At 43.5% G+C, this 24,502-nt stretch overlaps 1 pseudogene; it reads right to left on the reverse strand.

The window, feature by feature from the left end:
* LOC123482937 overlaps window positions 1-23,689 on the reverse strand; it is a 28,604-nt pseudogene extending 4,915 nt beyond the window's left edge.
* Between the last annotated feature and the right edge of the window lie 813 nt (window positions 23,690-24,502).

Raw genomic sequence — 24,502 nt, forward strand, 5'->3', positions numbered from 1 at the left:
GAAATGATGTGTTTTAAATATTGTCCAAACAATGTAAAATGATCTGTACCTGACCAAAGTTCCAGGGCCGCTCAGACACGTGGTCATATGCCCCATGGTAGATGACCCCCACCTCGTTGAGAACACACTCCTCCCTCTCCTCGTCATCATCCAGGAACACAGAATCAGCTGGTGGAAGGAAAACAGAACATTAGAATGGAATTCTACATTCTATGATCAGAATGTATGTTTTTAAACAAGATAGAGGTAGCTTGATCAATCAATCCCAATCAATCAATCATTCAATAAATCAATCAGCACAACAACTGATGTGGGACGTAGAGGTTGAAGAGGACGTAGAGGTCTCGACTCTCATCCCTCCTGGTCCTGCGGATTCCGTAGGGCGTCACCACCGCCACGTACGTGCGCCACTTTCCCACAATGCAGTCTGGCGCAGGGGTGATGCCCACTGTGACTACATTGTCGGTGCTGTCCACCACCCGGCCGGCCCACGGGCTCTGGCGGTCCTTGGCCGCAGACACAGGGATGTAGGTGCCCTTACTGAACTGGGGACTGCCCCCTGGTGGATTGGAGGAACAAGAGGAATGACATGTCTTGCTAGCTTGCTAACACTGAGCCTTCCGCTCCGGGGTGAAGTTTCATCTAGGATCAGCTCCCTCTTCCCCAATCGTAGCCTTAAAGGCCCAGTGCAGTCCAAAACTTGATTTCCTGTGTTTTATATATTTCCACACTATGAGGTTGGAATAATACTGTGAAATTGTGAAAATGATGATAATGCCCTTTTAGTGTAAGAGCTGTTTGAAAAGACCCCCTGAAATTTCTGCCAATTTTGCTGGGATGGAGTTTTGGCCTTACATGGTGGCATCACCAGGTGTTAAATTAGTTAATAGACCACTAAGAAAGAGAGTTCCAAACTTCTCCGCCAATAACAGCTCAATTTCAGTTTTCCCCTCCCCACTCAAACCACTCCCAGACAGTCCTAGCAATATTCTTGCTTGAGAAATTGCTCTTTACTGAGCAGCTATTTTTGTTTCTTATTGACCATTTTAATTGAAAACGATCATAGTATGGTATTTAATTGTTACCCAGAAATGATTTGATATTGAGCTACAAACGGCTGCTTTGGACCTTTAACCATTAGTGGGGAGTATGCAAAACTGACCCCAGATCAGCAACTTCACCTTACACCGAGCCTTCGCATTAACACCCTGGACTAAAGCTATGGTAACACCCTGGACTAGCCCTATAGTAACATCCTGGACTAGAGCTATGGTAACATCCTGGACTAGAGCTATGGACTAGAGCTATGGTAAAATCCTGGACTAGAGCTATATTAACACCCTGGACTAGAGATATGGTAACACCCTGGACTAGAGCTATGGTAACATTCTGGACTAGAGCTATGGTAACACCCTGGACTAGAGCTATGGTAACACCCTGGACTAGAGCTATAGTAACATCCTGGACTAGAGCTATAGTAACACCATGGACTAGAGCTATGGTAACATCCTGGACTAGAGCTATAGTAACATCCTGGACTAGAGCTATGGACTAGAGCTATGGTAACACCCTGGACTAGAGCTATATTAACACCCTGGATTAGAGATATGGTAACACCCTGGACTAGAGCTATGGTAACACCCTGGACTAGAGCTATAGTAACATCCTGGACTAGAGCTATAGTAACACCATGGACTAGAGCTATGGTAACATCCTGGACATCCTACGTTCCGAGATGCTGTTCTGCACACCACTGTTGTACTGCGCTGTTATTTGCCTGTTTGTGGCCCACCTGTTAACTTGCACTATTCTTTCCATTCTCCTTTGACCTCTCCCCAATGAGCTGTTTTCGCCCACAGGACTGCTGCTGACTGGATGTTTTTTGTTTGTCGCACCATTCTCAGTAAACCCTAGACACTGTTGTGCATGAAAAGCCCAGGAGGCCAGACGTTTCTGAGATATTGGAACCGGCGCGCCTGGGCCCGATGATCATACCACGCTCAAAGTTGCTTAGGTCACTCGTTTTGCCCATTCTAATGTTCAATCGAACAGTTACTGAATGCCTCAATGCCTTTCTGCCTGCTTTATATATGAATGGGGTGTACCTAATAAACTGTGTATGAATCCAAGTGTATATAATCCATTTATTATGTCAAACTACATAAGTTTCAGGCAAACATGATTTGCTTTTACTCAAGGGTGTGGGGAGGTGTGCCCCTTTGCGATTCATAATATAATCTTATACAGCCGACATTCATATACATATGGAAGTATACTGTATATGGAACTTTAGTGGTTTACATCAAATTTGGACTTGAATGTTGGCTAAATGGCATATTTGATGGAAGGTGGTGCCCCTTTCTGTCCAATGAGGTCATTTCTGGACAATCTTTCTGCAAGTAAAAATATGGTCACACTTCAGAATAGGGAACACATATTGAGGCACTATGCCCTTATTAGTCCACATTGAGAAAGCTAACTAGGAGTATAATTATTGTGTAACTTGCTCTTTAATATGCCTTTATAATATCTAACGAGTTTATTAAGGATTGGCCACTAATAAATTACTAATAATGTTTGAATAAGAAAACGCTTAATTAAGACCTAATCTATGTCTAATAAGACATAATAAATATCTTATAAGCTACTTATATACACACTTATAAACTACAAATTAGACGCTAATACGTGTATCCTAAAATAAAGTGTTACCAAACATTTTTAAAACACATCTGAAACAAGTAGAAAATATGGACCAATTATGAAACATCTGTAACATTAGTAATCACATTACAGTATAAAAGTCGCAAAGAGCAATAAAAACTATATACAAAAAAATTGCTATATTTTCACAAAAAGCAAAGCACATTTTCTAAAAAAAATGCTGAAATTCAAATAGCGTAATATAGTAACATCCTTGCATATAGATACAGTGCATTCGGAAAGTATTCAGACGCCTTGACTTTTTCCACATTTTGTTAAGTTACAGACTTATTCTAAAATGGATGAAAAAAAAGTTCCCCATAATGACAAAGCAAAACACATTTTTAGAAAATGTTGCACATTTATTAAAAATATTACATTTACATAAGATTTCAGAGCCTTTAGTCAGTACTTTGTTGAAGCACCTTTGGCAGCGATTACAGTATGGGTACAAGCTTGGCACACATGTATTTGGGGAGTTCCTCCCATTCTTCTCTGCAGATCCTCTCAAGCTCTGTCAGGTTGGATGAGGAGCGTCGAGCACAGCTATTTTCAAGTCTCTCCAGAGATGTTCGATCGGGTTCAAGTCCGGGCACTGGTTGAGCCACTCAAGGACTTTCAGAGACTAGTCCCGAAGCCACTCCTGCATTGTCTTGGCTGTGTGCTTAGGGTCGTTGTCCTGTTGGAAGGTGAACCTTCGCCCCAGTCTGAGGTCCTGAGTGCTCAGGAGCAGGTTTTCATCAAGGATCTCTCTGTACTTTGCTCCATTCATCTTTCCCTTCGATCCTGACTCCGTCCCTGCACCTGAAAAACATCCCCACAGCATGATGCTGCCACCACCATGCTTCACCGTAGGGAAGGTGCCAGGTTTCCTCCAGACGTGACGCTTGGCATTCAGGTCAAAGAGTTCAATCTTGGTTTCATCAGACCAGAGAATCTTGTTTCCCATGGTCTGAGAGTCCTTTAGGTGCCTTTTGGCAAACTCCAAGCCGGCTGTCATGTGCCTTTTACTGAGGAGTGGCTTCCATCTAGCTACTCTACCATAAAGGCCCAATTGGTGGAGTGCTGCAAAGATGGTTGTCCTTCTGGAAGGTTTTCCCATCTCCACAGAGGACCTCTGGAGCTCTGTCAGAGTAACCATTGGGTTCTTAGTCACCTCCCTGACCAAGGCCCTTCTCCCCCGATTGCTCAATTTGGCCGGGTGGCCAGCTCAGGCGTCAGGTGCAGGAGGGTAAATCACAGAATAAATGGTTTGTTAGGCAAATACAGTGGTACACAGCAATGCGTAAAACTCTACAGTGCGGTTTAACGGTGCACTGGAGAAAACAAAGCACAGAGGCGAATATATGAACCAGGTGTGTGTAAAAACGAGACAAAACAAATGGATTGATGAGATGAGGAGCGGCTGTGGCTAGAAGGCCGGTGACAACGAGTGCCGAAACCTACCCGAACAAGGAGAGGAGGCAGCTTCGGAGGAAGTCGTGACAGTACCCCCCCCCCCTTGACGCACAGCTCCAGCAGCGCGCCGACACCGGCCTAGGGGACGGCCAGGAGGACGTGGTGCAGGGCGAGCCGGATGGCGATGGTGGAAATCCCACAACAGGGAGGGATCAAGGACATCCCTCACCGGGACCCAGCACCGCTCCTCCGGAATGTACCCCTCCCACTCCTCGTTAACTCTCCTCAGGACTTTGAACGGCCCCACAAACCGCAGGCTCAGCTTCCGGCAGGGCAGGCGGAGGGGCAGGCGGAGGGTCGAGAGCCAGACCCGAGCTGGAAGTGGATGTGGGCAGTGTTCCATGTCTCCTTCGCGTGCCGGAACCAGTCGTACACCGCAGGAGCTTCGGTCTGGCTCTGATGCCACGGTGCCAGGACCGGCTGATAACCTAAAACACATTGAAATGGAGATAGGTTAGTTGAGGAGTGGCGGATAAAGTTCTGGGCAAATTTGGCTCATGGCAAGAATACCGACCACTCCCCCGGCCGGTCCTGGCAGTAGAACCGCAGGAACCTACCCACATCCTGATTCACCCGTTCCACCTGCCCATTAGATTCGGGGTGAAACCCAGAGGTCAGGCTGACCGAGACCCCCAGACGTTCCATGAATGCCTTCCAGACCCTGGACAAAAACTGGGGATCCCGCCACTAGAGTCTTAAACTCCAGGGTACAGTCCTGCACGGTCCTCATCCCCTGCCTCAGATGGACCAGCCGCTCGCCCGCCTCTCTACCTTCGAGGGGGTGATCGAAGACTGCCCGGAAGAGGCGAGCGAACTCCCCGTAGTTGTCCAACGCGTCTCCTCCTTCACTCCAGACCGCGTTAGCCCATTCCAGGTCTTTCCACGATAGGCAGGAGACGAGGGCGGACACCTTCTCCCGACCCGATGGAGCCGGGCTGATGGTGGAAAAATAGAGGTCCAACTGCAGGAGGAAACCCTGGCAGTGGGCCGCTGTCCCGTCGTATTCCCTAGGTCGAGACAAGTGAATACCTCTGGGCGCTGGGTTGTGGGTGGCTGGATCCGGTCGCTCAGCTGGTTCCGCAGGGTCGGGTCCTCTCCTCTCCAGGCACTGGACGACCTGGAGAACCCGATCCATCGCTTCGCCCAAGCTGGCTAGCATGTTGGAATGCTCCCGGACCCGCTCAACGACTCCCGGCATATTCTCTGCTCCTGCTGACTCCATGCTGTTGGGTGTGTGATTCTTTAGCGAGTGATTTGGACAGAGTCAGGCGCAGTACTCGCTAGCCACTAAAGACAATGCGATTGACCAGGTGTAGTATCGAACAACCGGTGTTGTAATGTGCAGTGGGCAGCTATAACCTATCATGGTGCTGTAATGTGCAGTGGGCAGCTGTAACCTATCACAGTGTCGCCGGCGGTAACTAGTACGGTGGCCAAATTATTTTTCTCCCATGATTATATTTCAAATAGGATGGCAGCCTAGACTACACAAGAAATAACTAATATTGGTAGCCATCTAGATGTCACCGTGATACAGTCTACTAGTCAATGGGGAGAGCATGAATGGCAACAACACCGGTACATTGTCCTCCTAAACCCTCTGTGATTCGGTTCACTCTGCTCTCAGTTGTGCGACATATGTGATTGTTTTGCAGGCCAGGAGTGTCAGTATATCCTCTCCCCGCTAACCATTTGTTTAATTTTTTTAAATGATTCCGTATAATGTTGCAGTATTAGTAAATCTGTTCACTTTACCAGTAGTTTGAAAACATTTGGTGGCACAGAAAGAAAGGAAAATGTTGTGAGTCTGATTAAATAATCTGTGGTATTGTGTAGGCAATGTTTTAATAGTTAGCAAGGGTTTGAAGTATGTGTATCTTTCTGTCTTATTTGTATTTGTCCTCAATTGATTTAATAAAATATATTTAATATATGCGGTAGGTCCTCAATTGATTACTCCTCAATTCATATCAAAAAGATGATGAACCCTGAAGTTGGGACACCTGTCTTTTTACCCATAGAGTAACAGCCCTGGTGCTCTCTGTCTCTCATTCTATTTATACTTTTTTTATGCTTGTCCTAGGGGTGAGAAGAGCTGACAAATCAGAACTGAGGAGGATTGTTACAGAGCCCCATGAGGAACACTTGAGGCTGCACTGACTTCTCTCTCCTGGATGCTCTCCTGTCCAAACTGTGCTTCAACGTGCTTCAACGTGCTTCAATGCCTCTGAACCCCCTTACCCGAACAGATTGTACCCAATCCCAATTTTAACTCCATCTCCCTCTCTCTTTCTTTGTCTCGCTCTCCCCCACATACACATGCATACAATATCGTTTTTAGATTATTTTGTTATAATGCTGTTATTTGGCTACATATGTGTTAACTGTTGTTAAAAAATTGTCAATTCTGTTGTTAATATGTTGTTAAAACTCCAAACTTGCGGGGTGGTCCAGAGAAACCGTGTTACGCCAGTTATCATAATGATGGCAAAATTGTTTCCTACTAATGCTTTTCCTACTTCAGCACTGTCATTGTTTTTCCAAGCCGCTGTAGTGTAACTTAGACTAAACAGTCATTATCCCCCATTCAGAATGACTGGGCATTGGTCATCATTCGGGCACCAATATGGCTGCGGCATCTGTAGAACATTCATAACAATGGCATCGACGCAACCGAGTGAAGGTGGTGCAACACATTAATAGGATTAACAGCAATTATTTTGATTATACAAACATCTCTACAATGCCAGCATCCAAACAAAATCACAACATTTTGAATAATAGGGTCTGAATATCAAACCCTTAGTTTGTCCTTCCCCAGTTTTAGACTTACTTTATTGTTTTCAGGTGGCTGATGTTAAGTGTGGCTTGATTGTCTTTAAGTATGTCCACGCTTATTTCTATGTCAGTGACAAACTGCATCCCACTTAACATGAAAGACAAGCTGAGCACGGAGATTTCTTTGGGTTTGAACCTTAACATAAAGGGTGCATCTCATTAGCATAATAATAATAAAAACATCAAATTCGGTCTGTTTAATATATTAATTTTAAAAGCTGAAGAACATACACACATCCAGGTGTATTTTGCAGGTGCCTATATTATAGGCGAACTCATAAATAAAAAAGATATATAAATAGGAAAACGGTGCACACTGCTGTTCATGCTCCCAGGAGTTTTTATTATTACATTGTTTCGACCCTTAGGTCTTCATCAGGCATCCATATCACAGGTGGAAGTGGTAGGTCATATATATATACAGTACCAGTCAAAAGTTTGGACACACCTTCTCATTCAAGGGTTTTTCTTTATTTTACTATTTTCTACATTATAGAATAATCATAACTATGAAATAACACATATGGAATCATGTAATAACCAAAAAAGTGTTATACAGATTCTTCAAAGTAGCCACCCTTTGCCTTAATGACAGCTTTGCACACTCTTGGCATTCTCTCAAACAGCTTCATGAGGTACTCACCTGGAATGCATTTTAATTAACAGGTGTGCCTTGTTAAAGGTTAATTTGTGGAATTTCTTTCCTTCTTAATGCGTTTGAGCCAATCAGTTGTGTTGTGACAAGGTAGGGGTGGTATACAGAAGATAGCCCTGTTTGGTAAAAGACCAAGTCCTTATTATGGCAAGAACAGCTTAAATAAGCAAAGAGAAATGACAGCCCATCATTATTTTAAGACATGAAGGTCAGTCAATGTCAAGAATTTCTTCAAGTGCAGTCGCAAAAACCATCAAGCGCTATGATGAAACTGGCTCTCATGAGGACCACCACAGGAAAGGAAGAAACAGAGTTACCTCTGCTGCAGAGGATAAGATTTTTGGTTCCAACCGCTGTGTCATTGTGAGACGCAGAGTAGGTGAACGGATGATCTCTGCATGTGTGTTTCCCACCGTGAAGCATGGAGGAGGAGGTGTGGGGGTGCTTTGCTGGTGACGCTGTCTGTGATTTATTTAGAATTCAAGGCACACTGAACCAGCAGGGCTAACACAGCATTCTGCAGCGATACGCCATCCTATCTGGTTTGCGCTTAGTGGGACTGTCATTTGTATTTCAACAGGACAGTGACCCAACACACCTCCAGGCTGTGTAAGGGCTATTTGACCAAGAAGGAGAGTGATGGAGTGCTGCATCAGATGACCTGGCCTCCACAATCACCAAATTCAACCAAATTCAGATGGTTTGGGATGAGGTGGACCGCAGAGTGAAGGAAAAGCAGCCAACAAGTGCTCAGCATATGTGGGAACTCCTTCAAGACTGTTGGAAAAGCATTCCAGGTGAAGCTTGTTGAGAGAATGCCAAGAGTGTGCAAAACAGTCATCAAGGCAAAGGGTGGCTTGAATGAGTAGGTGTTCTAAAACTTTTGACCAGTAGTGTATCTATACTGTGTATATACTGTATATACATACAGTACCAGTCAAAAAAGTTTGGACACACCTACTCATTCAAGGGATTTTCTTTATTTTTAAAATGTTCTACATTGAATATACTGTGGCAGATCAGGGGTTTGGGTCAAGACGTTTACACTGATCAGACACGGACAGAGTATGATTAGCTTGGTTTCAAGGGTGTTTATTAATAAAATAATCAAAAGAAAAGGTTAGGTCTCCCCATGAGGTCCTCTCCAGGATACCGTCTCCAACTACACGGAAGTTACCTTACTTCCCCCAGTCCTCCCTCATGTGCTGCCCTTCTGGCAGCTTTATGGGCCTTGCACAGCTGGTGAGCAATCCGCCCTTAATTACTCACCAGCTCCCAATCAGCCCCAATTAGTCCTGTCCGGAGAGCCCGTCGAGACCTGGCACGTCCAGCAGATGGAGCCACCGCCTCGTGATGTATACTCCATCTGTTACCAGGCCTCGACGAGTCTCCCCCTGGTGGCTGACCAGCTGTCCGCCACAATACATTGTTGAACTCAAGAATGACTCCACTATCATTATAAAACCTGCCGACAAAGTAGGTGCAATAGTGATGCAAAATGCTGCAGACTATGAAAAGGAAATTCTGAGACAACTCAACTTTACAAAAGACTCCCTAGGGATCCTTCTAATCAATGTAATTCTCTGATCCATGATAAACTGTCTACGTTTTTGAATGAATGGGAAATTACAAAGACAGAACATGAGTATATGAAAGTTGACTGCCCTACCACACCTGTCATACACACTCCACCCAAAATTCACAAGAGCATTACGCCACCTAGACCAGGCAGGCCCATTGTGAGTAGTAACAGAATTCTGAGAGAGAACATTTCTACCTGAAATCTGTGGACCATATACCAGAAAATTATATTCTGTGTACTTTTAATGTTACCAGTCTATATACTAACATCCCCCACTAGAGGCCCTCAAGTTCTACCTCAATCAACGTCCCCTTAATGCACTTCCCAGCACCAATTGGATTGTTGACTTAGCTGAACTGGTACACACAAATATCATACCCCAAAGACATGCTAACCTCTCACCATTACAATATCAGTTGAGGTTAGCAGGTTTGGTGGGGTATGATATTTGCTGTATGCCTCTGTAACTTTCTCACTCATCATTATTCACAATTCATTCAGGATTATCCATAATCATGGTAGCATCCACATAATGTAGAAGGGTTTAGAAACATTCTATTCTTATTTACAATACAAGTGACTCCAAAATGACACAATACGTTATTTACCATTAATTCCTGGGCACAAGATAATCTGAAACACAACCAAAACAAAAAGCAAATGCATCCAACAAATTTGTAGTCACAAGCTTGATGTAGTCATTGCGTGCTATGAATATGGGACCAAATACTTAACTTTTTACTACTTTAATAAACATAAGGGAATTTGTCCTAATACTTTTGATTCCCTAAAATGGGGGGGACTATGTACAAAAAGTGTTGTAATTTCTAAACGGTTCACCCGATATGGATTGAAATCCCGCAAATTAAAACTGACAGTCTGCACTTTAACCTTATAGTCATTGTATCATTTAAAATCCAAAGTGCTGGAGTACAGAGCCAAAACAACAAAACATGTATCACTGTCCCAATACTTTTGGAGCTCACTGGTCATATAAACACATAGACATGTATACATAGACTGTATATATATTACTGTAAATATTTATCACATTCCTCATGTATGGTTATATATTTTGAGATATTGAATGTTGATATTGTGAACCGATATTACATATTTTTTTCAGGAAGTAATGTCACTGAGCACTGCCCCTATATATAGGACCTTTCACCCCCACCTGGGATATGGATTTCGATGAAGACTTAAGGGTTGAAATGTTGCAACAATAAAATCACCTGCGAGCATGAACAGCAGTGTGCAGCGTTTGTATTTTTATTTTTCATTGGTTCATATAGTAATGCCACAACAATCCTCTATTCAAAGTGTTTTGGGAAACACTTGTTAAAATCACCAGCATGTGGTTATTACCATTCTTTGGAAAAGTCTGACATTATCTCTACCATTTTAAAATAGTTGTCATGATTTTCTGGTTTTTTTATTGCTCTGACCTGAACTTTTTCAAGTTGGGACAATTCTCAACATGTGACGATTAAGACAAAATATATTACAGTTTTTCTCCATTGGTTTGGCTCATTTCTTGAAACAGAAATTACATTCTCAAAACTCTAAGATCATTTGGCAAAACAGTCTTACAGTTCAGCACAACACTATAGCTCACTTGCAAAAGCTCATATCTCTCCTAAAACTTTTCACTCATGCTTCAAAACTAAATTCCTTTCCCATATAAGGAGTCAGTGCCACGAAAATGGCAAAGATCCTTCTCAATTGCTTTGGCTCATTTCTTGAAACAGACCGGACGTTCTCAACACTCTTGGTGCTTTAGCCAAAATAACGTGGATGGTTCGGCACAACACCATGGTTCACCTGCAAAAGCTCATACCTCTCCCAAAACAGTTCACGCATGTGTCAAAACTAAATTTCCTTCTCATTTAAACAGTCAGTGCCCCCAAAATGCTTCATCCCTTTGGCATTGTGTAAGCACTGCAAGTCAAAATGTTTAGATGTTTTGTCACTATGGCAGAGGACCATTGAAATATCCCTCATGTCCACCTTTCAGTCTTAGCCCAGTCCTTCATTGACAATGGTTACTGTACTGTTTTTTGTCTAGCTAACAGAATACAATTGTGTATAAAACTGAAAAAAATAAATAGGATTTTAGGGTAAGAGTAGCCTCCAAGGTTTGACATCACACATTGCACTCATACTGCCAAGGAAATTGTAACCATTATCATTCACACACATAAAGTAACTTCCATACATCAGAGTAAAAGAAAATGTATACAGCATAATATACTGTAATATAAACACACAAACAAAAAACAATGAAAATTATATGCAGCCTACAGTGCTGTAAATAAAGCTGGAGTTTCACAACTAACAGTTCTTCACTGGTCGCTGTCCTCACCCTCCTGGCCATCCACACGCTGCTGTCTGTCTGGCCACAGATTCTCGTCCACATCACAGCGTATATTCTCCCTTGCGATGCAACGAGGGAAGAAACGGCGTGCATGTCGCAACCATCCCCTACACTGATCTCCTGTAATATCCTCACACGCAGCGTCCATTGCATGGAGCAGGGACCTCTGATCTTGAGCCCGATGCTCATACACTCTCCACCTCCAAGCGGAGAAATACTCCTCAATAGGATTGAGGAAAGGAGAGTAAGGTGGTAGGAACACCATGACCATCCTTGGATGAGTAGTGAACCAGGCCCTGATGAGCGGGCCACGGTGGAAATTCACATTGTCCCATACAATGACATATTGTGGTAGGTGAGGCCCTACGAGACCGCTCTCATTTTCAGGGATCAAATCAACATGAAGGCGGTCCAAGAAGATGAGGAGCTTCTGTGTATTGTATGGGCCAAGACTGGGGATGTGAGTGGCCACACCATTCTCCGATATGGCAGCACACATAGTTATATTGCCCCCTCGCTGGCCTGGGACATCCACCATGGCCCGGTGGCCAATAATATTACGGCCACGTCTTCGGCCCTTGGCCAGGTTGAAGCCAGCTTCATCCACAAACACGAGGATGTGATGGGTCTCGTTTACTTCCAATGCCATTATTCTCTACAATAGCGTAAAAAAGAAAACATCAAATCAGTCATACAGAAGAGTCATACACTACAGTTACAGACAATTACATAGGAATGTTCTATGTTCTCCACAAGTTCAATATACTACTGGCCACTACTCCAGTGGTTCCAAACCTGGGGTACATGTACCCCTATGCAGAGGTACTACAGGGGTATTTGACAGAAAGGGGGAGGGGGAAATCATCAATGACTAGACTTACTGAAATGTTACAGTAAAACCCACAGTATTAGATAGATTTACATGGGAGGCACTAATTGCAGCTCTTTGACCCCTTTTCTTATTGTATGTTATATTCTTCAAAATAAGGATTATAATGATAATTGCATCATACAGTAAGCTGCAGTTTTTAGGCGAAATGTTGAAGTCAGATAAATCAAATACTTCCATACCTGGATTACCTGGATACACAAATCAGGTAAAGTGGGTACTGAAGCCAAAAAAGTTTGGGAACCACTGCTTAATTGTAAAAATGTTATAATGATGGACAACCAGTAACTGACTTACATGTACATACTGGTACCGCAGCTCTTTCACTCTATCAGAGTTCCTCTCAAATGGTACCCTGTAAATTTGCTTCATTGTCATCTGATGCTTCTTCAATATCCGGTCTATTGTGGAGATGCTTATAGAGTTGACATTTTGGAATATGGCATTGTCTTGTAGGATTGCAGCGCGGATCTGTCTCAATGTGATGGCATTATTTGCCATCACCATGTTACAGATCTCTTGTTCTTGTTGTTCATTGAGAAGTTTTCCTCTGCCACCTGTGCAAGGTTGTCGTCCAATCCTAGATATAGAAGTCAAAGGACAACACTCCATTCGTAATGTATACCTTATGTATTCCCTTACAGAATGAGTTACCTATGTAATTGTATTGTTGTTTTACTTACAGTAACTTTACCACAATTCTAATGCATCACTGCACAGTGACTGGAATACTACTGTAAACTGTATCATCAATACTGTAGAAAATAAACTATTCCATAGTTTATTTTCTCCAATGTTTTTCTTGTCATTTTTAGTATCATAACATCCCATTGAGGTAAGATATTACTGTAGGCCTATCACACACACACACTAAATGAATAGGTAAATATGTAAATAAATATATTTCTTGCTCTATGCACAGTGTCCTGTCCTATACAACATATAATTCCATCATTGACTGACTACATACCTGTTTTCCCTGCGAAAGGTTTGGATGATGGAGGAGACTGTTGAGCGAGGCACATTAGGCTGCACTCGGCGACCTGCCTCCGCCATTGTGAGGCCATGGTTGATGACATGGTCTATAATTGTGGCCCGAATTTCATCCGGGACAGCATGGTGTCTTCGTGCTCCTCGGCCTCTTCCCCTATTCCACCACCACGCACCCTTACTCCTCCTCCTCCTCTTCTTCTTCTTCCTCTTCCTCGAGCAGGCAGTTGCCCTTGTTCATTTACTTGGCCAGGTGCCTCCATGTTCAGAAATTGTACTGGTCCTGCATGGTCAAGCTCTTTACATACATGTTTGGCAGCATTCACAGTCATGGACAGCACCTGTCAGGTAACTAAACATACTGTTTGATTGGTCATCTGAGATGTGTGAAACTCCTCCTTCGTTAGTCAAGTTCTAGTTTCACCTGACTGTCAATTGCTGTAATAAATTTATCAAATGTTCCAAGGGATTCATATATGGTATTCATGGTATTATGTTCTTGACTAATTTTGACAATTGAACAGACTATTGTGCATGTGATGACTTATACAATGAAATGACGCTGACACGTTTTGGAGCGAACAACCATTAGACTGAGAATCAACAATCAGTTTAGATCAACAAGATCTATTCACTTGGAAATTGTGCTAAATGTAGGCTACCTGTACTTAATCATTTGCAAAGATGTACTGAGACATTGAGACATGTACTTAGACATTTGCAATTTGATGAAATGAATGAGAAATTCAATTCTGTTGTGAACAATTGCCAAGTGGTTTGGAGGTTTGTCCATGTAGTTTTGAGAATGTAATTTCTGTTTCAAGAAATGAGCCAAACCAATGGAGAAAAACTGTAATATCATTATGATATAGAGATAATGCAGTCAAACTCCTAAATACCATAAGAGACAGTTTGTGTCCTCTGTTACCTGCAAGTCTTTAAGGTGAGACGTCTGGCCTAAAGCTCTTTACTGATGAGCTTTTCGAAAGCTGTTTTAAAATCCCTTAGTGTGACCCTGAAGATTACAACATTAACATATTATTTAGCCCAGGGGGCGGCAGGTAGCTTAGTGGTTAAGAGCATTGTGCCAGTAACCAAAAGGTCGCTGCTTCTGATCCCAAAGCTGACTAGGTGAAAAATCTGTCGATGTGCCCTTGAGCAAGGCGCTTAACCCTAATTGCTCCTGTAAATCGCTCTGGATTAGAGCGTCTGCTAAATGACTAATTATTATTATTATTATTACTGTACAGCAGACCTGGGCAGAAAATAGTTGTGTTTTGTAGTTTACGGTGCATTCGGAAAGTATTCAGACCCCTTCCCTTTTTCTCATTTTGTTACGTTACAGCCTTATTCTAAAATGGATTAATATGAATCTACACACAATACCCCATAATGACAAAGCGAAAACTGGTTTTTTGAAATATTTGCAAATGTATTACAAATAAAAAACAGAAATTATTCAGACCCTTTGCTATGAGACTCGAAATTGAACTCAGGTTCATCCTGTTTCCATTGATAATCCTTGAGATGTTTCTACAATGTGATTGGAGTCTACCTGTGGTAAATTCAATTGGATTGGACATGATTTGCAAAGGCACACACCTGTCTATATAAGGTCCCACAGTTGACAGTGCATGTCAGAGCAAAAACCAAGCCATGAGGTTGAAGGAATTGTCCGTAGAGCTCCAAGACAGGATTGTGTCGAGGCACAGATCTGGGGAAAGGTACCAAAACACTTCTGCAGCATTGAAGGTCACCAAGAACACAGTGGCCTCCATCATTCTTAAATGGAAGAAGTTTGGAACCACCAAGACTCTTCCTAGAGCTGGCCGCCCGGCCAAACTGAGCAATCGGTGGAGAAGGTCCTTGGTGTAAGCCTCAGTAAACTACAAAAGTAAATGATCAAAATGAATGTGTTGACAATACAACCGAACAGATGAACCGGAAAGACATTTACTCTCATGGGTCCCCAAAAATAAATATCTGAAAGCCACGCCTCCCCTACTAAGGCACGACTCCAGTCTTCTGATCTGACCCAGTGGATCATAAGTCAATTACCCAGCATCAACAACACAACTTAAAACTGGAATATGTCACTTTTTGGGCGACCCAACCAAATTCACTTTTGAGAAATTTGAGTTATAGATCTGTCATTCTCATTGAAAGCAAGTCTGAGAATTGGTATATCTGGTCTATGTGCACTATTTCTATGATTCCCGTTCTGAATTTTAGTTTTTCCATCTTTTACTTTCGTTTTTGTACACCAGCTTCAAACAGCTGAAAATAAAATATTTTGGGTTATTGAAAATATATTTCACAACGGTTTAGATGATACAATGATTCTCTACACTATACACATTGCTTGTTTTGTCACAAACTGAAATTATGCAAACTATTAGAATTTTAGTAACCAGTAAATGGCAGAGCAATTTCTGCATATAGAGTACCACAGTATGAGTCATAATACTCATAAAACCTAGACGTCAAACAGGAAAATGGTTACAATCATTTTTCCACCATTCAATCCCATATCAGATTTTAGAAACACTTAGAATAAGGGCTGTGTTTCGTGTAGGCTTATCCTGGCGTGACATTTTGAATGTCACACCAGGATAAGCCTACACGAAACACAGCCCTTATTTTAAGTGTTTCTAAAATCCCCTATGGGAAAAATGAATGGTGGAAAAACAATTGGAACCATTTCCCTGTTTGACCACGACGTTTTAGGGGTATTATGACACTTCCAATGTGGGGCTCAATTGCACCTTTAAAGACAACAATGGGTTGTTTGTGACCCAACTGGCTGGGTCAAAATAACCCAACATGTGTTTACATTTACATTTTAGTCATTTAGCAGACGCTCTTATCCAGAGCGACTTACAGTTAGTGAGTGCATACATTATTATTATTATTATTATTATTATTTATTATTCATTTATTTTATTTATTTTTTCATACTGGCCCCCCGTGGGAATCGAACCCACAACCCTGGCGTTGCAAACGTTGAGGAGAGAAAATATGAGAAAATATGTTGTAATACAGTACATGCTACTCACATTACAGTCTTCTCTGATGAGTCTGGTATTGTAACACAAAAATCAAATATACCTATGAGAGGGACCCTGCTGAAATAATGTAAGTTATTTTATTTATATATTTGTGGGGCATTGTCCTGTTAACAAATAACAGAATTCCAATTCTTTAGTGAATCTGCCCAACAGCACACTGATGATGCAGTACTTACCTTCCCCAGCTAGAAGAGCTGACAATTATAAAGTTATCATTATTTGTATTATTATTATAAGAAAAATGTATGCTAATACAAGTGGGTGAGAAAAGTTGTAACTTAATTTGTCCCCTTTAGGGCAATTACTATGATGACTACAGCGGTGCTTTAGACATAAATCGACACACAATAAATAGACAAGTAACATGGGAGACATTGACTTAGAAGTGCAGTGCAATAAATATTGGTAATGAGGTGATTTCTGTCTCTGACAGTGAGGGACTGGATCCAGCAGATCAAGGAGAATGATTACATGTAACATTGACTGAATAGAGATCATGTCACTGTCCCTGCATGTTCAGCAAACCAAATCCCTGAGTTAGGGACATTTACATGTTTTCCATTCAGCCACAGTGTTATGTCACCATTTTACATTGTTAAGTGTGACTACTACTGTATGCAGCCACACGTGTAACCTGTGAGATTATTGTAATCTCTCGAATCCAAGATGGCGTAGCAGTGTGGTCGTGTATTCTGTTGTGTCCTCGTGTAAATAGCCTGTTTTTTAGTTTTTTGTCTTTTTTTCATATATATATTTCTCTATCTCATTTTCCATCCTTTAACTAAATATACTTTCCTGCAACCCGCCTCACCCAATGTGGAACGGATTCTATTATTTCTTTATTTTTATCAAGAACCTACGGCTGAAACTAGCCAGCTAGCCAGCTAACTAGCTACTTGCTATTAGCCACCGTTAGCGGTCTTCACCAATGTCCGTGGCCTGCACTACCTACAAGCCAGCTCTAGCCTGGACAATTATCGGCCAGTCTGCACAGCATGCTATCGACCCAGAGCATATCGGATTTTCTGCCGGAATCACTGAATCACTGGACCTTAACACCGGATTATCGCAACTAGCTAGCTGCAACCGAATGGCTGTTGTTGGCTAATTCACCACTGTCCTGATGCACCAGTTAGCCTTGAGCTAGCCTCGAGCCAGGCCCATCTCTCGGCTATCTACCTCTCTGTCAACCGGACGGGACCTCCTAGTGTCGACACGGAGCCCTGCTGATCCATCACGATTGGTCTGCCGACGTAATCATCTGATGTGGTTTCAACAGGCTTCCCGTTGCGACGACCATGAAGATCCATCTGATATTTGTATGTTTTGACTTGCTGCATAGAATGTCCTTCCAAGGTAGTAATTACATGGTTTTCAGAGTGTTTAGCATTGGAAAATACCATGCATTTTGTTTAAGAGGAATTCAGAACAAGCTTCAAATCATACAGATTGTCTTGAAGGATGTTTCAAGCTGTTCGAGCTTTGTCAAAAGCCAAAGTCAAACTGCTGCCACTTGAATAGAGAACAGTGTCATCCACATAAAAATGTACAACAGTTGTCTCAATATGTTTCCCAATGTTGTTGATCTATATAATAAACCACAGGGGACCTAAAATGGATCCTTGAGGCACACCTGAGTGCAGCTCTATGGTGTAAGCCTTACAACCATCTGCCTTAACACACTGGGTTCGATTTGATTGGTAGTTCACATACCACTCCAGAGCATGACCAGTTATGGTAGTTGTGTAAAGCGGTAAGTCAACTCTGTCAGTACAGGGTTGGGATTCTAGTTCAGTCTGTAGTAAGTCTTACTGTCTGGTGTTGTGTCCTGTCTCAGAGAGTCGTCTTCATGCCCAGGAGGACATCAGAGGACCACTGTCTGAGCTCCAACAGCAGGTGCTGCCTGACATTCAGGACCCAATACAGGACTACAGGTACAGTACAGTCTATGGGACAAGCCTAGCTGAATCATCTGGAGGTGTGTCTGTGTTTGACAGTGTGTGTGTATATGAAACCATTGTTGTGTGCATTGAGGCTTGTGTTAAATGCAGATAATGGCCGTGTGTGTGTGTGAGTGCAGTGGTGTAAAGTACTTAAGTAAAAATACTTTAAAGTTCTATTTAAGTAGTTTTGGGGGGTATCTGTACATTACTATTTATATTTTTGACAACTTTTACTCTTATTTCACTACATTCCTAAAGAAAATATTGTATTTTTTACTCCATACATTTTCCCTGACACCCAAAAGTACTTGTTACCTTTCGAATGCTTAGCAGAACAGGAAAATTGTGAAATTCACGCACTTATCAAGAGAACACGTGGTCATCCCTACTGCCTATGTTCTGGCGGACTCACTAAACACAAATGCATCTTTTGTAAATAATGTCTGAGTGTTGGAGTGTGACCCTGGCTATCCGTACATTTTAAAAACAAGAAAATGGTGCCGTCTGTCACGGTCGTCTAAGGAGGACCAAGGCGCAGCGTTGAGGGTGAACATATTTATTTAATGAATGATCACACGATCAAAACAACAGACGAAAAACGTGATGTCTACGGTTTACACAACCAAATACGAACAAAAACCCACAACCACAAAGGGAAAGACACAGTTTAAATATGGCTCCCAATCAGAGACAACCAGCCCCAGCTGACACTCGTTGCCTCTGATTGGGAGTCACTCAGGCCAACATAGAAAATACAAACATAGAACTACACACCCTGGCTCAACATAACAGTGTCCCCAGAGCCAGGGCGTGACAGTACCCCCCCCTAAAGGCGCGGACTCCGACCGCGCCAACTAAATACCACAGGGGAGGGACCGGGTGGGCACTCCGCCTAGGCGGCGGATCCGGCTCCGGGCCTGATCCCCACTCCCTCTCCAACCCCCCAAAGTACCCCTGGTCTGGTCTGGCCCTGCTGGCCGGAGCTGGACTGCACACTGATGGAGCGGATTGCTCTAGCTCCGGCGTAAAACATCTGCCCAGTGCCGAACCAGGCACCAGTGGAACAGGCACGGGCCGTGCCGGACTGACGACGCACACCACTGGCTTGGTGTGGGGAGCAGGAGCGGGCCGCGCCGGGCTGACGACACACACCACTGACTTGGTGCGGGGAGCAGGAGCGGGGCGGACCGGGCTGACGAAGCGCACCACTGACTTGGTGCGGGGAGCAGGAACGGGCCGCGCCGGGCTGACGAAACGCACCACTGACTTGGTGCGGGGAGCAGGAGCGGGCCGGACCGGGCTGACGAAGCGCACCACTGACTTGGTGCGGGGAGCAGGAACGGGCCGAGCTGGGCTGACGAAACGCACCACTGACTTGGTGCGGGAAGCAGGAGCGGGCCGGACCGGGCTGACGAAGCGCACCACGGACTTGGTGCGGGGAGCAGGAATGGGCCGGACCGGGCTGACGACGCGCACCCCTGACTTGGTGCGGGGAGCAGGAACGGGCCGCGCCGGGCTGACGAAACGCACCACTGACTTGGTGCGGGGAGCAGGAACGGGCCGCGCCGGGCTGGCGCAAACGCACCACTGACTTGGTGCTAGTGGCAGGAACAGGCCGGACCGTACTGGGAACACACACCACTGGCCCCTACGTGGGGATCAGGAACAGGCCGGACCGGACTGGCAACACACGCCAGTACCTCTCGCCGTGCCTCTACATCCTCCTTCCCCCTGGTGACCAGTGACTCCCGTAACCTGGCGGCCTCCTCTGCCAACCCGCTGGACCGCTCTATCGCGGCCTCCTGCTGCCCCGACGTCGTGAGCCCCCCCCTAAAAATTTTCTGGGGGTCTCTCCTCCCCGTGGGCCAGGCCTCTATAGTCCTCGCCCAACTCTCGCTCTTCTGCCTCCAACTCCCGCTATTCAGCTCCTCAATAGGCTTGACCCAGTCGAAGCTCTTCCTCCATTGCTCCCAAGTCCACCCTTTCTGCTCCTCACTAGGCTGCTTGGTCCAGTTCTGTGGGTTTTTCTGTCACGGTCGTCTAAGGAGGACCAAGGCGCAGCGTTGAGGGTGAACATATTTATTTAATGAATGATCACACGATCAAAACAACAGACGAAAAACGTGATGTCTACGGTTTACACAACCAAATACGAACAAAAACCCACAACCACAAAGGGAAAGACACAGTTTAAATATGGCTCCCAATCAGAGACAACCAGCCCCAGCTGACACTCGTTGCCTCTGATTGGGAGTCACTCAGGCCAACATAGAAAATACAAACATAGAACTACACACCCTGGCTCAACATAACAGTGTCCCCAGAGCCAGGGCGTGACACCGTCTGGTTTGCTTAATATAAGGAATTTGAAATTATATATACACGTTTACTTTTACTTTTGATACTGAAGTATATTTTAGCAATTAAATGTACTTTTGATACTTAAGTATATTTAAAATCAAATACTTTTAGACTTTTACTCAAGTAGTATTTTACTGGGTGACTCACTTTACTTGAGTAACTTTCTATTAAGGTATCTATACATTTATTCAAGTATGACAATTGGGTACTTTTTTCACCACTGTGTGAGTGTGTGTGTTTGTGTGTTCATTGTGTGTGTTAGCGCTGGGCGATATGGACAACAAAATCCATATTGCGATAAATTGCCACATAAAAATGTATGTCAGCTGGCTCAATATGTCTCCCATTGTTAATTATCTACATCAATGACAACAGATAACTGCATATGGCAAAAAACTAAGTAGAAATTACTGATTTGAGTTGATTCAGAAAAGCCATGTAAATTACCACCAGAATAAACCTCACCTGAAATGAGTCAGACTGTTGTTCTTCTGTAGAGCTGAACAGAGATATCCCACTTGTTCAGAGTTAAGGCGATCCAGAAAACTGTAGACACACCATGGCATCATGATGATTGCAAGTTAACAGAAAAAAATAAACAACATATAGATTTGCGAGGTGAACGTGGCAAAAATTAAATCAATAGCCATTTACTTAATGATTAATTTACAGGAGACTATTCAATAAACAGCTATCCAGACTGCAAGGACACAAAACAGTGTCATAAATTAAAGCTTGGGGCACTATCACTGTCAAAGATGCAAAGGACAATGCACCATGTAAGTGTCATGTGAGGCTGAAACTCAGTGTATGATCTGGAGTAATGGTTCACTGCTCAAGGGAATGTGTCCTACCCTGACTATGTCAAAAGTGTAAAAGGACACAGAAAAGTTCAGTGACTTACGTTACGTCTACACACTTCTGAATTGCAGGTTGCAGAGCCATCATCTGTTCGGTTAACTTCGGAGAAGAAATTTGAAAAGTTCAAGACTAAGCTTAGATGGTTCTCCATCATGTCTCTAACACAAGGATCATCATGCAGCTCATAGAGACATTTAAACAGAACAGAACTATTATCACATGGGTCAGTCTGTTGTTTCATCCAGTTTCGTAACTGTAAATCCATTCCAGTTGGCAAGAAAATGTTTGTGTTCCTCCACCTCTTCTCTGTTTAACAGGCCAAAGAGAAATGGCAAAACTGAAAATCCCCAACTTTTCAATTCCACCATTAGCATTAGTTCTGCGATCCTTCTCTTTGACTCTTCCTCATCACAGAGAACATATGATAGTGCTGTGAAGATCTCCTGGAAGGTGAGGTGAGCAAAGCTGTAAACAGTTTCGCAGCTGATTGTCTTCTTCAGTAAGATCTTATTCAAAAAAGATGATGGCACTTGGGAGAGTTCAGGAAACTCTTTGAATGTAACTTGTTTTTTCTGTATACCACTTCTTGCCAAATTGCTAAGGCATTGGAGGATGTGTCGGGCTGGAGCAATAGATTCTTGACAATGATGTTTAGTAAAATGTGGACAAAATACACATATGGAGGTGACCATTTTTAAAGAATGCTGTAGATCTGTGCCTTCTTCAAAATTTACTCTCAAAACAGTGCAAATTATCCACATAGACACATTTCCATTATGTTTTATGTATGTGACAGCTTGTGCTTTCTGCCTGTCATCTGCAAAGAAATGCTCAGTGTACTCCTCAATTCCCTCCTGTGAAAATCCAAGAATCTCTGTATGGTATGGATCTTTCAGAAGATTTTTCAAACTCTCTAAAGCTGCTGGCCTGCTAGTGATGAGTAAAGATGATTCGGGTAAGAACTTATTTCGTAAAAGGTCCGTCAGAATAACTTCAAGGGGTTTTCTCTGGTATAGGTCATTACTGGAAAGGGCCGTAGGCTCAAGAGAAACATTCAACTCATCAAAACCATTGAGAATGAAGAGGATCTTCTCTGAACGGGATAGGATTTGTGGAATCACTAGCTTCAAGTCTAGGCTGCAGCTCAGTATGAGATCAATGAGACTCACGTCATCAGTAATGTGATTTAACAGCTGGCACTTTAAGAGGAAGAGAAATTCAAAACAGTCTGAAAAGAGTTGTCTGAATGCCCAGTCCAACATGATTTTCTGAGTGGTGAAAGACTTCCCTGTCCCTGCCTGGCCTTGTAGTATAACAGTCTTTCTCTTCTCCATTTTGATCAGGATCAAACAGTTTCTCTATGCTGGTGCTCTGACTGTCCTTAGTTCTCAGCACATTCTGCAAGGCGGCTCCACGCGATATTATCTCCTGCACTCTCTCCTGCTTGTTCCGGTGTCTCTGGACAATCAGGAGTTTTGTGTATCGCTGCTCTAAGGGCACCTGTTATCCAAGGAGGGAGTTATATTCTTTCGCCTTGGAAAACTCAGACTTTAACAGCTTCATGTAATCTTCCCTGACCTGGTCCGGGTTTTTCTTTATCCCCCCTGGAAACATGGTAATATAAACTGGTTAGTATTTAATGCTACTTTACATAAAGTGCCGCTACTGTAAGTTACATAGATCATTAAAGACTTCTCTGTTTGATTAATTGTTGGTTACAGTTGTACAATCTGAGATAACAGCAAAAGTGCTTAGTAGTCACTGATAAGATAGAGCTTGTGATACTTACCGATGTTCTGAATGAGATGAGGATAGTCCTTCTCTAGGATGCTGTAGAATGCCTCCTTCTGGGTTGGAGTGGACAGGGCAGAGTACAGCTCTCTAATTTGATCCTGGGGAGATCTGGCACTGGCAGCCCTGATCTTAGAGTAAACTTCCCCATGGTTTCTGTGAGAGCAGGACATCTGCAATCGGCTCTACCAGACTGACCTTCTGAATGAGCTCTGGCCTGTGAGCATCTACAAACTGGGTTCCTGGGAAATATCGCAGAGGTTGTATCACTATTGAAGAACACCAATAAAAATTAATGTTATACACTCGGTGGCCAGTTTATTAGGTACACCCATCTAGTACCTGGCCGTACCCCCTTTTGCCTCCAGAACAGCCTGAATGGATGCACCTGGTCAGCAACAATGTTCAGATACGCTGTGGTGTTCAATCGTTGCTCAGTTGGTATCAAGGGACCTAATGTGTGCCAAGAAAACATTCCCCACACCAGTACACCACCACCACCAGCCTGTACTGTTGACACCAGGCAGGATGGGGCCATGGACTCATGCTGCTTACGCCAAATCCTGACTCTGCCATCAGCATGACGCAACAGGCACCGGGATTTTGTCGGACCAGGCAATGATTTTCCACTCCTCAATTGTCCAGTATTGGTGATCTGGAGCCACTTCTTCTTGTTTTTAGCTGAGAGGAGTGGAACTCGATGTGGTCGTCTGTTGCAATAACCCATCCGGGACAAGGCTCAATGAGTTGTGCATTCTGAGATGTCATTCTGCACACCACTGTTGTACTGCACCATTATTTGTCTGTTTGTGGCCCGCCTGTTAGCTTGCACGATTCTAGCCATTCTCTTTCGACCTCTCCTCAACGAGCGGTTTTCGCCACAGGACTGCCGCTGACTGGATGTTTTTTGTTTGTTGCACCATTCTCGGTAAACGTTAGACACTGTCGTGCATGAAAAGCCCAGGAGGGTGGCCGTTTCTGAGATA

The sequence above is a fragment of the Coregonus clupeaformis genome, unplaced genomic scaffold (assembly GCF_020615455.1).
Source record: "Coregonus clupeaformis isolate EN_2021a unplaced genomic scaffold, ASM2061545v1 scaf0001, whole genome shotgun sequence".
In the NCBI taxonomy this organism is placed as follows: Eukaryota; Metazoa; Chordata; class Actinopteri; order Salmoniformes; family Salmonidae; genus Coregonus; species Coregonus clupeaformis.